The sequence below is a fragment of the Ictalurus furcatus genome, chromosome 8 (genome assembly GCF_023375685.1).
Source record: "Ictalurus furcatus strain D&B chromosome 8, Billie_1.0, whole genome shotgun sequence".
NCBI classification, from domain to species: Eukaryota; Metazoa; Chordata; class Actinopteri; order Siluriformes; family Ictaluridae; genus Ictalurus; species Ictalurus furcatus.
In genome coordinates this window covers 13,190,693-13,203,636 of record NC_071262.1, presented here as the reverse complement: position 1 = coordinate 13,203,636, position 12,944 = coordinate 13,190,693, and the positions used below count along the sequence as shown (strand labels likewise).

The 12,944-nt window shown below is 38.6% G+C and overlaps 1 protein-coding gene across 4 annotated transcripts in view; it reads right to left on the bottom strand.

Moving 5' to 3' along the window:
- The window catches only part of nek12 (NIMA-related kinase 12), a 59,544-nt gene that overhangs the window by 36,419 nt on the left and 10,181 nt on the right, over positions 1 to 12,944 (bottom strand). For 2 of the 4 annotated variants that reach the window (XR_008386560.1, XR_008386559.1), the window contains one exon: positions 5,002 to 5,206. The exons of 1 other annotated variant lie outside the window; for it this stretch is intronic. The gene's annotated coding sequence lies outside the window, so the exon portion shown is untranslated. Of the gene's footprint in view, positions 1 to 5,001; positions 5,207 to 11,030; positions 11,571 to 12,944 lie in introns of all 4 variants that reach the window. One more of the 4 variants, XR_008386557.1, reaches the window with a different exon arrangement.

Below are 12,944 nucleotides of genomic sequence, written 5' to 3'. Positions count from 1 at the left end.
GCATAAAATTTGCAGTAACATGAAGGATGTCACAGCATTACAGTAGCACCGATGGTGCTTTCCTGAATTATTGGCACGCTTTATATATATATATATATATATATATATATATATATATATATATATATATATATATATATATAAAGCGTGCCAATAATTCACGAAGGGTGCCAATAATATATATATATATATATATATATATATATATATTATTGGCACCCTTCGTAAATATGAGCAAAGAAGGCTTTGAAAAATTGTCTTTATTGATTAACCTTTTCATCTTTTCTTCAAAACAGTCACAAAAATACTCTGCTCTCATGGATATCAAACAACGGTTAAAAATCTTTGTTAAATACAGGTGTGAAACAATTATTGGCACTCTTTTAGTCAATACTTTGTGCTACTTTGCCTATATAGTCTTTTTCCTATAATGCCTGATGAGGTTGGAGAATACATGGCAAGGGATCTGAGACCATTCCTCCATACAGAATTTCTCCAGATATTTCAAATTTCGAGGTCCATGCTTGTGGACTCTCTTCTTCATTTCACCCCACAGGTTTTCTATGGGTTTCAAGTTGGGACTGGGATGGCCATGGCAGGGCCTTTATTTTCTGGTCAGTAAAGAATTTTTGCATTGATTTTGATGTATGTTTTGGATAATTGTCCTGCTAGAAGATCCAACCACATCCCATTTTAAGCTTTCTGGCAGAGGCAGTCAGATTTTCATTTAATATCTGTAGATATTTGATAGAGTCCATGATGCCATGTATTCTAACAAAACATCTAGGTCGTCTGGCAGAAAAACAGCCCCAAAACATTAAAGAGCCACCATTATATTTAACCGTTGGCATGAGGTACTTTTCCATATGTCTACCTCTTTGTGTGCGTCAAAACCACCTCTGGTGTTTATTGCCAAAAAGCTCTATTTTGGTTTCATCTGACCATAAAGCCCGATCCCATTTGAAGTTCCAGTAGTGTCTGGCAAACTGAAGATGCTTGAATTTGTTTTTGGATGAGAATAGAGGCTTTTTTTCTTGAAACCCTTCCAAACAACTTGTGGTGATGTAGATGAATTCAGATTGTGGTTTTGGAGACTTTCTGACGGCAAGACGCAACTAACTTCTGCAATTCTCCAGCTGTGATCCTTGGAGATCTTTTGGCCACTCGAACCATCCTCTTCACAGTGCGTTGAGACAATATAGACACGCGTCCAATTCTTAATTATTGCTCTGATGGAGGAAATGGGCATTTTCAATGCTTGTGCTATTTTCTTATAGCCACTTCCCATTTGGTGAAGCTCAACAACCTTGTGCCGCACATCACAGCTATATTCCTTGGTCTTACCCATTGTTATGAATGACTAAGGGAATTTGGCCTATGTGTTACCTCATATTTATACCCCTGTTAAACAGGAAGCCATGGTTGAACAATTTCCTGTTCCCATTCACCCAGGTGTACTAAAAAAATAAAACATCAATGGGAATATACTTCAAATATATTTTTTCTCATATTAATTCACAGGGGTGCCAATAATTGTTGCACATATATTTAACAAAGATTTTTTGATAAACCTGTTGTCACGATTCAAAGGTGGTGATGGATGCAAATGCAGAATTTCAAACATTTAATAGATAACCCAACAAACTACAAAGACACTAAAACAACAAGGCAAAATACTGTGGCTAAGGCTAAACATAAACTAAGACACAAACCATGGTAACAGGGACAAAGGTAAAGTTAGACAAACATAAGACAAGGAAGCAGTCCAAACAGTGTCTATATATAGGAGTGCTCGTTAAACAGAAACGTGATACAGGTGCAGGTGGTCATGTGACATTGATGTAGTATGGTGCAGTGGCTGCTGGGAAATGAAGTCCAGAATTCCTTCCTTGATAAATGACACCTGTGTTGTGTTTGCAATTGTTTGATATCCATGAGAGCAGAGTATCTTTGTGAATTTTTTTAACAAAAGATCAAAAGGTTAAACAAAAAAGACAATTTTTCACAGCCTTCTTTGCACATATTTACCAAGGGTGCCAATATTAGTGGAGGGCATTGTACATATATAAAACCAAAACACATAAAAGCTTAAACATACAGAGTTAATGTATGGTTTTATTTTAACACTTTTTTTAAGCAGAACAATATTTCTTGGACAATTTTATTGTTGTTGGTTCTCTGCACATAAGAACTTCACTCGCCTTTTATATTTTACGTAGTAATTGTGTAAACTGTGAGGTGACAGTAAATCTGAATCTGAAATCTGGTTGGAGACACTTATAGAGGATGTTTGTCCATTCCTTTGTATTATTTTGTTTAGTGCATTTGGATTTCCCTCTTCAATTCAGACCACAAAATTTTAATAAGGTTCAAATCTGGAGAGCGAGATGGTCATTTTTGACAGATATTTGTGACAGCTGCATTTTGTGGCATCTGCTCAAGAAGGGCTTCTTTCATGCAGCGCTTCCAAACAGCTTGTTATGCAAATGGCGTTTAACGGGTGATTTTAAAACTTGACAAATACAAGAATTAATGAAACTAAATCTAAAACTTTTTTCCCTTCCTTTACTGTCCACCTCACAGTGTGGGGGGACCGTGTACTCATGGGCCCAATTACTGACCAATTTCAGACATGTTCATTTTTTTGTTGCCCTAATTATGCTTAAAAGTTTTTTCTTTTTTGTGTTGAAAGTTCTTGGGTTTTTTCCAAGGTCATGGATGACAAATAGATTTTACATGTGTGCAGCCTCATATGTATACCACGGGTACACATGACATGGTTAAGGGCAACAATAGTGCTCCTGGAGACTGAAAGGAAATCAAGTAAATAAAATGCGTTTTTCAAGAATTGCAATTTGTTCGCATTTATTTCAAATACTTATTAGGAGTCAATAATTTATAATCTACAATAATTAATTTACATATACACTATACGGACAGACGTATGTGGACACCTGACCATCATACCCATATATGGGCCTTCCCAAATTGTTGCCACAAAGTTTGAAGCACACATGTGTCTAGAATGTCTTTGTATGCTGTAGCTATAAGATTTCCTTTCAATGGAGCTAAGATGCCTTAGCACAACAATGTTCCAGCACAACAACGCCCCTGTGCATAAAGACATGGTTTGCCAAGGTTGGAATGGAAGGACTTGAGTGGCCTGCACAGAGCCATGACCTCAACCCCACTGAACACCCGTTGACTGCACCCCAGACCTCCTCACCTAGCATCAGTACCTGACTTTACTAATGATCTTGTGGCTGAACGAGCACAAATCCCCACAGCCACGCTCCAAAATCTAGTGGAAAAGCCTTCCTAGAAGAATGGACCTTATTATAAGGGCAAATGGACTAAATCTGGAATGGGATGTTCAAAAACACATATGTGTGTGATTGGTCAGGTTTCTGCATACTTTTGTCTGTATAGTGTATTTTGAGGAAAAAATACTACTATCTCAATTCTACTGATTGTAATTAGAACAAACATAAATAATTTCCCTTATGGTTTTAGTGGATGTTTTAAATAATTTATTTTATATAATATTTATTTTACTTGTTTTTATGAAGAATACCAATAATGCTGTAGGGAACTTCTCTTTAGATTGTGTTGTGCAGAAATACAACCCCAATTCCGAAAAAGTTGTGACAGTATGGTATTTGATGTTTTCCCTAATCAACTGCATAGTTTTTCTAAGGTAAACTTTTATTTTGAAATTGATGTATGCAACACATTCCAAAAAATTTGGAACAGGGGCAATTTAGGACTAATAGCGATAAGACAAGTTGAAATAAGAAGGTGATGTGAAACAGGTGAGGCAATCATCTAATCATAGTATATAAAGGAGCCTCCAAAAAAGACCTAGTCCTTCAAGAGCAAGGATGGGTCAAGGCTCGCCAATCTGCCAACAGATGAGTCAGCGAATAATCCAACACTTTGAGAATAACATTCCCCAAATACAAAGCGGTAGGATTTTGGGCATTTCACCTTCTACAGTGCACAATATAATTAAAACATTCAAGGAATCCAGTCAAATCTTGGTGCGTAAAGGGCAAGGCCGAAAACCACTTCTGAATGCGCGTGATCGATCCCTCAAACATCACTGTCTTAAAAACCGTCATGAGTCTGTAATGGATATCCTGACATGGCCTCAGGAATACTTTTCGTATTACTTTTTTTAAACCTTTGTCAGTCAACATCATTCGCATCCACAGATGCAAGTTAAGGCTTTACTATGCAAAGCAGAGGCCATACTGATGTATGGCCTCTGCTTTGCATAGTAAAGCCTTAACTTGCACACTGTCCAGAAGCACCGCCGACTTCTCTGGCCTCGGTCTCATCTGAGATGGACAGTAGCACAGTGGAATCGTGTTTTGTGGTCCGATGAGTCAACATTTCAAATAGTTTCTGGACAAAACAGCCATCATGGAATTAAATTACAGAAAGAAATGAACTTTTCTATGATATTCTGATAATGATATATTTTTAGATGCAACTGTAAGCATTATTAAAAGAAAAGGTGATGTTACACAGTGGTAAACAGTCGACCGTCCCAACTTTTTGGAGTGTGTTGCAGTGATCATATTTGTATATTTTCAAAAATAAATTAAATTCACAAAGTAAAACATCAAATAATGTGTTAATAATGTGTTTTCAGTATAGTACAGGGTGAATTGAATTTTCAAATGACTCTTCTGGTTTGTTTTGTGTATTTACCATACTGTCCCACCTTTTTTGGAATTGGGGTTGTACAATGACATATTTAATCAGATGAAATGGTATGTGTTATAGTATTCACATACATTATATACTGTAAATAATATTTATATATCAGAGTATATAATAGTGTGAACTATAAATGTTTTGACAGCTGTTATCTCGGTTTATTGTATTTAGTGAGATACAGTGCTATAAATTATCTCTGCGCTTTCAGTGTGTGTTACCAAGCAAAGCCATACAGTGGATCAAAAGTAATCAGAGTTTACTTATGTCAGATTTTACCTGGTGTTCTGGCTTCCCTCTGTCTGCTCTTGGTATTGGGCAGAAACGATGATGTCCATTGAGCCTTTTTTTTAATCGCAGGCAGGCAGTGAGGGCAGATTAGAGTGCAGGCTAATATCACTGTCTTCCACCTCACTTGTCTAAAGAGAAATGTTTTAGAGTCCACCTGCTTTCACTCTGGACCATCTCCATCAATATTTCATACCTAAGACATACAACATAGTACACTCATTTAAGACAGCCTGGAGGTTCTTATTGTCTAAAGTGCTTTAGTGCTAGGAGGAAGTGCAACCAGCGTTCATGCATATGCTGTGATTTTTTTGTGAATCCCACAGACTGCATCATTGTTCCATTGTCTATAACACCCATACACACAGCACAGTTTAAATGTACTGGATTGAAGATTATTGGTTTTCAACTCTTCTAGAATATATAAGGGTTGTGAAATGAATTTAACATTATTTCATGAGACCATGCAGTACTTTGAAACATTTGCCACATAAGTTCTGGTTTTCTCTTTAGAACACAGTCCTCATTAATGATGACATTCTTGCAATAATAAGGCCAGGAAAGAGGTTGTCAGCAATCACTGCTGAACTTCTTGCCCCCAGTCTTCCAACAACAAGGCCATACTAGAAATGCTATGATGTGATGTTTTTTTAAAAAGCAGGAAGGATCAAAGGCAGTCAAGGTTTACGGACATAAAGCTCTGTAACTAACTCAGAAATAGGATTTATTGTGGAGAGTGGCTACATTTGAGCTTAGGTCCTGCCAAAATGAAGCTTATAATAATACATCTACTTTGATGTACTTGAATTCAGGCATGAGATTAGTGTGTAAACTTTCTCAGCATTATACATACTTTGTATGTAATATGTAATATTCATGTAATAATATAACTTGCATAACAGCAGCAATTTTATTTCATTTTTCAACTTTTTTTTATCATTTGATTACTTTGATCACACAGACGCAAAACTCTTCCATTTACTCTCCCCTTCACACCCTTTATTTAATCCTATAAAGCCATGTATAGCTATTTAATAGCTGGTGTGTGGTGGGCATTCTGGTGCACTATGGCTGCCATCACATCATCCAGGTGGATGCCACACGTTAGTGGTGGTTGAGGAGACCCCCCCCCCACACACACACACATTATGTAAAGCACTTTGAGTGTCTAGAAAAGCGCTATATAAATGTAACTGTAACTTTTGATGCTTGGACTTAAACGCTTTCATGCATAATTTAATTATATTAAAGATATGTTTAGATTTTTTTATTACTTAGAAATTGTTGTCAAATAGATAAAAATAAAAACTTTAAATGTTTAATGTTTGAAAATATAATATTTCAACAAAATATTCTAATATTTAGCTGAAATATTTAGTTGAAATATAATATTTAAAACAATATATACAGTATCTCACAAAAGTGAGTACACCCCTCACATTTTTATAAATATTTGATTATACCTTTTCATGTGACAACACTGAAGAAATGACATTTTGCTACAATGTAAAGTAGTGACTGTACAGCTTGTGTAACAGTGTAAATTTGCTGTTCCCTCAAAATAACTCAACACAGCCATTAATGTCTAAACCGCTGGCAACAAAAGTAAGTACACCCCTAAGTGAAAATGTCCAAATTGGGCCCAATTAGCCATTTTCCCTCCCCGGTGTCATGTGACTTGTTAGTGTTACAAGGTCTCAGGTGTGAATGGGGAGCAGGTGTGTTAAATTTGTTGTCATCGCTCTCACACTCCCTCATACTGGTCACTGGAAGTTCAACATGGCACCTCATGGCAAAGAACTCTCTGAGGATCTGAAAAAAAGAATTGTTGCTCTACATAAAGATGGCCTAGGCTATAAGAAGATTGCCAAGACCCTGACACCGAGCTGTAGCATGGTGGCCAAGAACATACAGCGGTTTAATAGGAGAGGTTCCACTCAGAACAGGCCTCGCCATGGTCAACCAAAGAAGTTGAGTGCATGTGCTCAGCGTCATATCCAGAGGTTGTCTTTGGGAAACAGACATATGAGTGCTGCCAGCATTGCTGCAGAGGTTGAAGGGGTGTGGGGGGGTCAGCCTGTCAGTGCTCAGACCAAGATGATGCACAAGAACGCCGCAAACAGTTTGCTGAAGACGAGCAGACTAAGGACATGGATTACTGGAACCATGTCCTGTGGTCTAATGAGACCAAGATAAACTTATTTGGTTCAGATGGTGTCAAGCGTGTGTGGCGGCAACCAGGTGAGGAGTACAAAGACAAGTGTGTCTTGCCTACAGTCAAGCATGGTGGTGGGAGTGTCATGGTCTGGGGCTGCAGGAGTGCTGCTGGCACTGGGGAGCTACAGTTCATTGAGGGAACCATGAATGCCAACATGTACTGTGACATACTGAAGCAGAGCATGATCAGTATTCAGTATTCCAGCATGATAACGACCCCAAACACACCTCCAAGACGACCACTGCCTTGTTAAAGAAGCTGAGAGTGAAGGTGATGGACTGGCCAAGCATGTCTCCAGACCTAAATCCTATTGAGCGTCTGTGGGGCATCCTCAAACAGAAGGTGGAGGAGCACAAGGTCTCTAACATCCACCAGCTCCGTGATGTCGTCATGAAGGAGTGGAAGAGGACTCCACTGGCAACCTGTGAAGCTCTGGTGAACTCCATGCCCAAGAGGGTTAAGGCAGTGCTGGAAAATAATGGTGGCCACACAAAATATTGACACTTTGGGCCCAAACTGGAGATTTTCACTTAGGGGTGTACTTACTTTTGTTGCCAGCGGTTTAGACATTAATGGCTGTGTGTTGAGTTATTTTGAGGGAACAGCAAATTTACACTGTTACACAAGCTGTACATTCAGTACTTTACATTGTAGCAAAGTGTCATTTCTTCAGTGTTGTCACATTAAAAGGTATAATCAAATATTTACAAAAATGTGAGGGGTGTACTCACTTTTGTGAGATACTATATACATACATACATATATATACATATATATATATATATATATATATATATATATATATATATACACATAAATACATACATATATATATATACATATATATATACATACATACATACATACATACATACATATATACATACATATATATATATATATATATATATATATATATATATATATATATATACAGTGAGGGAAAGAAGTATTTGATCCCCTGCTGATTTTGTACGTTTGCCCACTGACAAAGAAATGATCTATAATTGTGAGAGACAGAATAACAACAAGAAAATCCAGAAAAATGCATGTCAAAAATGTTATAAATTGATCTGCATTTTAATGAGGGAAATAAGTATTTGACCCCCTCTCAATCAGAAAGATTCCTGGCTCCCAGGTGTCTTTTATACAGGTAACGAGCTGAGATTAGGAGCACACTCTTAAAGGGAGTGCTCCTAATCTCAGCTTGTTACCTGTATAAAAGACACCTGTCCACAGAAGCAATCAATCAATCAGATTCCAAACTCTCCACCGTAGCCAAGACCAAAGAGCTCTCCAAGGATGTCAGGGACAAGATTGTAGACCTACACAAGTCTGGAATGGGCTACAAGACCATTGCCAAGCAGCTTGGTGAGAAGGTGACAACAGTTAGTGCGATTATTCGCAAATGGAAGAAACACAAAAGAACTGTCAATCTCCCTCGGCCTGGGGCTCCATGCAAGATCTCACCTCGTGGAGTTGCAATGATCATAAGAACAGTGAGGAATCAGCCCAGAACTACACGGGAGGATCTTGTCAATGATCTCAAGGCAGCTGGGACCATAGTCACCAAGAAAACAATTGGTAACACACTACGCCGTGAAGGACTGAAATCCTGCAGCGCCCACAAGGTCCCCCTGCTCAAGAAAGCACATATACATGCCCGTCTGAAGTTTGCCAATGAACATCTGAATGATTCAGAGGACAACTGGGTGAAAGTGTTTTGGTCAGATGAGATCAAAATGGAGCTCTTTGGCATCAACTCAACTCGCCGTGTTTGGAGGAGGAGGAATGCTGCCTATGACCCCAAGAACACCATCCCCACCGTCAAACATGGAGGTGGAAACATTATGCTTTGGGGGTGTCTTTCTGCTAAGGGGACAGGACAACTTCACCGCATCAAAGGGACGATGGACGGGGTCATGTACCGTCAAATCTTGGGTGAGAACCTCCTTCCCTCAGCCAGGGCATTGAAAATGGGTCGTGGATGGGTATTCCAGCATGACAATGACCAAAAACACACGGCCAAGGCAACAAAGGAGTGGCTCAAGAAGAAGCACATTAAGGTCCTGGAGTGGCCTAGCCAGTCTCCAGACCTTAATCCCATAGAAAATCTGTGGAGGGAGCTGAAGGTTCGAGTTGCCAAACGTCAGCCTGGAAACCTTAATGACTTGGAGAAGATCTGCAAAGAGGAGTGGGACAAAATCCCTCCTGAGATGTGTGCAAACCTGGTGGCCAACTACAAGAAACGTCTGACCTCTGTGATTGCCAACAAGGGTTTTGCCACCAAGTACTAAGTCATGTTTTGCAGAGGGGTCAAATACATACTTCCCTCATTAAAATGCAAATCAATTTATAACATTTTTGACATGCGTTGTTCTGGATTTTTTTGTTGTTATTCTGTCTCTCACTGTTCAAATAAATCTACCATTAAAATTATAGAATGATCATTTCTTTGTCAGTGGGCAAACGTACAAAATCAGCAGGGGATCAAATACTTTTTTCCCTCACTGTATATATATATAAACTTAAAACCTGGCACCTTTTGTTTGAACCCACCTCTGGGGGAATGTCTACTCTTGGTTTGCGCCCTGGTTTTTGCCTGTAAAGACTGTATTTGTTGCTTAAAAAAAAAAAAGAAAGAAAGATAAACCAACAGAGCTGTCTATGGGAAAAAAGCAAGCCATTTTGAAGCTGAGAAAAGAGCGAAAATCGATCAGAGCCACTGCACAAGCACTAGGCATAGCCAGTACAACAATTTGGAATGTCCTGAAAAAGAAAGAAACCAGTGTTTCTATGGTGTGCTAACAACCAGACATGGAACAAGTCATCCAAGGAAAACAACAGCATGACAGAAACATTGTGAGAACTGTGAAGAAAAAGCCAAAAACAACTATCAGTGACATCACCAACAATCTCCATAGGGCGGGAGTGAAAATATCACAATCCGCTGTTTGAAGAAGACTTGGAGAGCAGAAATATAGAGGCCATACCACAAGATGCAAACCACTCATGAGCAGCAAGAATCAGAAAGTCAGATTGGAATTCACAAAGAAATACAGAGATGAGCCACAAAAGTTCTGGAAACAAGATTAACCTCTACCAAAATGCTGGAACAATCCAAAGTGTGGAGAAAGAAAGGATCTGCTCATGATTCAAAACATACAAGCTCATTGGTCAAGCATGGTGGAGGTAGTGTCATAGCTTGGGCTTGCACGGCTGCTTCTGGAACAGCCTCACTAATCTATATTGATGATGTAACTCATGTATTCAGAAGTTCACAGAAACATTTCTCAGCTGCTAACTGAGAGGAACTTCATCATGCAGCAAGACAATGACTCAAAACATACTGCCAACTCAACAAAGGACTTCATCAGGGGAAAAAAGTGGAAGGTTTTAGATTGCCCAATTCAATCACCAGACCTTAACCTAATTTGAGCAGCATTTCACCTCCTGAAGAGGAGACTGAATGGAGAAATCCCCCAAAACAAACAACTGAAAGAAGCGGCAGTACAAGCATGGAAATGCATCACAAAAGAAGAATACAACAGTTTAATTAAAGCTGAAATTCTGATCCATCGTCTCATGTTTATCTTTTGATCTCAAACTCAAATATCTTCAGTGTATAGTAAAGACATAAGAACTGACCTAGCCATTTCAGTACTTTTGGAGGGGACTGTATTTTCATAAAATCAGCCATAAGTGTAGACAATAGGAATGAAAGAATTAAAATTCTTTAATCACGTAATTATAAACGGCTCTAATAAGCTATATAATCCATAAAAGAAAGAAAAATATGTACCTAAGAATAATACCAGACAGAAACAATCCATAAGTGCAGTGGCCAGTTATAAGTACAGCCAATATTGTCTATTGGTGAAAGGCACAGTGTTTCAGCACTGAGTTCTTATGGAGTCTGAGCTCCAGAGTGAGAAGGTCTGAATGAGTGTAAGTGATGAAACCTGATGGAGGAAACATTTGTCACGGAAGTTTTGAGCACTCATGCAGCAATCAGTCAGTGGCACGTCACATTTAGCACACTGCTTTCAAAACACAAGTAACAGGCTTTCACAGTCATTAACGCCACTATGGATGAAATATTGACCAGCTTGCAGGTGTCATAGGCCAGGATGGATAGTGCTGAGATGGCTTGTGGAAACAGTTTCACACCAGCCGGCGTTTGTGCTACCTTTGCTTCCTCCCTGCTGTGCTCACATGAAGGATGAACAAAGCATAGTGGATGTTCTAGAAGTCTTATGGAGGTTTTTCAAGGCTCCATGAACCAAGCCTGAACCAGTTCTCGGATGATGCTTCGCCCTTTCTCATCCCAAGAGACCGTAACCTGGAGAAGAGAGCTGTGTTTTGTGGATTGCATGTGAATTTTTCATAGGAGAAGATGTTTTTTCCCTTTAGTTGTGACCCACTCTCAGTCAGTTCAAGTGAAGTGCAGATTTTTTAGATTTGTTCCATGGGAGTTTATCCAAGCCCCGGAGCTTTCTACAGCTATCTGTTCATTACTCAAATGCGGGCTGGATGTCAAATCAACATGGAAGACTAAGCTTTTGAAGTTATATCCTGGGTTCTCCACATGCTGTGTATACATTTAGAAATACTTTTTTCTATTTAATCAAATAAAAACTTGCTACAAAAATGGACCTGTGCAGAACATTTAAATTAAAAATACATTGAAGCAAACAGCATTTAAATGAATAGTTAAAGTTGTTCTTTTATGAACTCTGAAGGTTTAGTTAAAACCAAAGGTCATCCACTGTACTGTAGAAAACACATTCTGTGTGAGTCAGTAATCCACTGTTGGAAAGGCCCTGCAGAACTGGGTGGACATACGGCACCTGGCTGAGAGAGCGTTTAGAATACCAATTAAATACACCCCTATTGTTATCAGTCTGTTATTACGAGAGCACAATGTGTGACTATTACACACCTCTACCATTTCTGTTAATTTTATAAATTGCTGTTCTGTGTCATGGGGTGAAGCACTTGCTACTAGGTAGAGCAGTTACAGCTCATTGTTTCACCAATTCCCCATGTTAAACGGTAAAATAGAATATTATTCTGTCAATGCTAAATGCCCACACCACTTCATCTTCTGACTACAAGAGCCTATGAGACAATATTATCATACATTATTATCATCATCATCATAACCTTACCCTAGAATCAGACTGTGAGCCTGTTTGAATAAAAGGCAGCATACTATACAGCTGTGAGTGACAGTTTTCTGTATTTTTCTTTAGATTTAGGTCAAGCTGGTTAGGAGGAGGGAATCTAAGCTATGTGGAGCAGATCTCCAGCTGATGGATAAATTCTGCAAGGAAAAACTTTGCTGTGTTATGTACGAAAGTGGTGGCCGTTATAAATGAAATACTAATTACCTCTTGTGAGTGACTAAGAATTTATACAGTTGTTGCTATTTGACAGATCAGCTCGTGTTCCGTTGACTTGCTCGCCTTTCTAGCTGTGGTACATTTGTGGGGCAGCGCATTCACTGCCCCATTTAGCACCATATTCAGTTATGCTCATAAATTTACGTACCCCTTGCAGAATCTGTAAAATGTTAATAATTGAAAAAAAATAAGAGGAATAATTAAAATTACATTTAGTTTTTTATTTAGTATTGCCCGGAATAAGCTATTTCACATAACCGATCTTTACATATGGTCCATAAGACACAATAATAACTGAATTTACACAAATG